This window comes from Olea europaea, unplaced genomic scaffold (genome assembly GCF_002742605.1).
Source record: "Olea europaea var. sylvestris unplaced genomic scaffold, O_europaea_v1 scaffold2709, whole genome shotgun sequence".
NCBI classification, from domain to species: Eukaryota; Viridiplantae; Streptophyta; class Magnoliopsida; order Lamiales; family Oleaceae; genus Olea; species Olea europaea.
The window spans coordinates 82641-86042 of record NW_019245496.1 but is presented as its reverse complement, the minus strand read 5'-3'; positions in this window follow the sequence as shown (position 1 = coordinate 86042).

Below are 3402 nucleotides of genomic sequence, written 5' to 3'. Positions count from 1 at the left end.
AAATTAAAAGGGTTACGAAAAATTTTAAGATGACTGGTTATATAATAATTTGTATTTATTGTAAAATATTTTTAATTTTATAAATAATGAAAGATGAGTTTTATATTATAATTTGTATTTATTGTAAAATATTTTTAATTTTATAAATAATGAAAGATGAGTTTTATATTATAATTTGTATTTATTGTAAAATATTTTTAATTTTATAAATAATGAAAGATGAGTTTTATATTATAATTTGTATTTATTGTAAAATGTTTTTAATTTTATAAATAATAAATTTTTGGGTATAATGTATTTTTTTTTATTGTAACGTTTTGGAGACACTCCGTGCAGAGCGGAGTGTTCCATTGGGAACACTCCGCGTAGCGCGGAGTGTCCCATATATTACTAAATTTTTAATAATTATTTGCATTTACTTCATCATATTAAATTAGTATAATTTTAATATTTCAGGACGTGGATACACAACTAAAAGATCTCATAAGAACTAACAACGAAGAAGAACAGCTTTTTTACCTAAAAGTAACACCAAGAAGCCAAAATCCACCTGAATACCGATATGAAATTATCTTCATATTCAACTCTTCAACAACAACTGACATTGATTCTTCAAGTACAATCATAGAATTGGATTCTTCTCTTGTAACAACTGATGATAGTTCAAACAAAACATCTACTAAAAGTAAAGAGAAGATGTGCATGACAGATAATCAAGATTCTACAAACGCCGACGAAGTGCTTGCACCAAATGCAAAGAGGGCTCTCTTTCAAACTCGAGACCAAAAAATCGAAACTTGTTCCAAGAAGAAAATAAAGACTGATAAACACGTTGAAGATGCTGATGTCCTTAGCTCTGGATAAAACCTCAACTCACGTTCGTTTTGTTTTGGGATAATAGACAATCTAACAATAGACACTTATATGATTCTACAAGCAATCTATAATCTATAAATCTCCAGTAGAATAATGAGTCTTAGATTCAGTTATATGATTTTGGTTTCTAAATAGAACAGGTTGCTTTAGATATTTTGGTATGTTTTTGTTGTTAAAAATGTAAATACTGTGAAATCACAGAATTTGTACTCGACCCGTGGTTGACACTAATATATAAAACTTCTTTTGCTATCGATAAAGAATAGTTGTGTAAAATACATATACTTTACTTTATCTATTAGTTAAATATTATCTCACCCTCAATTTCGCTTAATCGAATACGTAATCAAAACACAAGTTCAATATACTTGCATTTTCCATTTTCTAATTTTTAAATTAATTTCTTTTTTTCTTTGTTCCAATAAAGTTTACCTAGCTTTTAAATAATCTTTTAAACAAACTGTTTCGTTTATATAGTTAATTGGTAATTAATTATATCGTTTATATAACTGTACTCTTTGTGCAAACTCTCTCTTTTATTTAAAAAAGCTAAATAATTTAACAAAATAAAAAAATATATATATTTATTCATTTTCTTTTAATTGTATGCTTGTAAAAAACTAAATTCACCTCTGCTTTCTTTTAAAATATAAATATTTAATTCATCAAGAAAACACTATGTTACGATAAAGTATTTTCTTTTTTTATAAACTTAATAATTATAACATATGATAAAGGAAGAATTAATTTCATTGATCTAAATGATTTCACATAGAAAGAATTATGTAACACGATAATTCCCAACAAGATACGTACTACCTTCAACAGTTTAACCACTTATATCCTATCATTTTACTATAAGTAAAAAACAGCATTTTTAAATACATATTTCAATTTATCTATTACTTAAACATAGTTTCCTCTTCAATTTTACATATCTTAAAACATAAGTTCAATATACTGACATTTTTCATTTTGCAATTATTCAACAAAGTCTACTTACCTCGCTTTTAAATGAACTTTTAAACAAATTTTTTAATTTATACCGTCAATTATTTCATTCAATAAATATTTTCATAAACTTATATCAACAATTACATATAATTTTACTTTTCATGCAAACTCTCTTCTACATATATAAATCAACGAAAAAAAATACGATTTTACAAAATCCAGAACAAACAGAAAATAATTCATAAGTAAAAAACACCAACAAAAAAAATAAAATATTCTCTCTAATTAAAATAAAAAATGAGAAAAAAAATAAATAGTAAATGAAACTCTTAAGAGTAAATATTGGCATAAGAGCACATTTTAACTGATGGAAGAATATTTATGTGACAATGTGAAACTCTTAAGGGTAAATATATTCTAAAAATAGATAAATTACTTTTTATTTTGAAATTTTACTAAAGTAAATTAGTTATCGATCTGGCAAACTATTAAACTAACACTAAAAAATTTGAATCATACCTTTTGCAAACGCAGGTTGTAATTGAAGCTGTCATTAGTGATTCTATTGTACACATGTAGCAAAGAATTAAAAAGAACTTTTCATTCCCGATAATGAAACCTGTGAAATTTTTTTATAGCAAATGCAAAGAATGAAAAAAATAGTAACGACGTAATTTTTCATGTATTTAAAATTGAGGAAACTATTGTACGAGAACATATTATAAAAATTTCTCGAAGATAAAAAATATACATGTTCAAACATTTTAGGTATATGAATGTATAAACGAAAGAATTTCCTTATACACAACATTTTTAGTACATGTATTATGTGAGTTGTCCATGCTTGATGGTTTCAATAAAACTTTTAGAGATGTGCTCGTTGTTGCTCTTGATAATGCTACATATAGCTGACCATGGCAGAAAATTGGTTCTGGAAGATATAGACCGACAAAATCAAGTGTTTGACCTTGTGCTTTATTATTGTCATTGCAAAACACGGTATAATTGGAAATTGAGTTCTCTTAAATTGAATTGAGTTTCGATCACTTTGAAGAGGTATAAAATGGATCCTTGGTAAGAAAACATATTTCCCACAATACTCACAAGTTGTAATTTCAGCAAGAATTATGTTTTTCTCAAATTTTCGACAAGTAAGGCGTGTTCCATTGCATAATCCTTCGGAAGGATTAATATTTCGTAATAACATTACAGAACAATTTACCTTAAGTTTCAATTCATGCGGTGGAATACCATTTGGTGTCAAAGTATTCAAGAAATCTTCGCGCAAGCTTTGTTCCGATTTGTCAATTGCTTCATCAAAACTATAGTATGTGGAAAAATCATTGGGAATTTGTTCGAGTAAAGTCTTGTTAATATAATCAACACATTCATTCGTAAGTGTAAGAATAACTCTATTTATCATATTATGTAAATTTTCAACATATGCTTGTATATTTGGAAAAACATGATATATCAAAATTTTTAAAGATGTGATTTCATCTTCAAATGGTAGAATTATACTATTCGGAAGCATAATGCACTTACAAGTATGTTCTTCTTCTGTTCCATTTC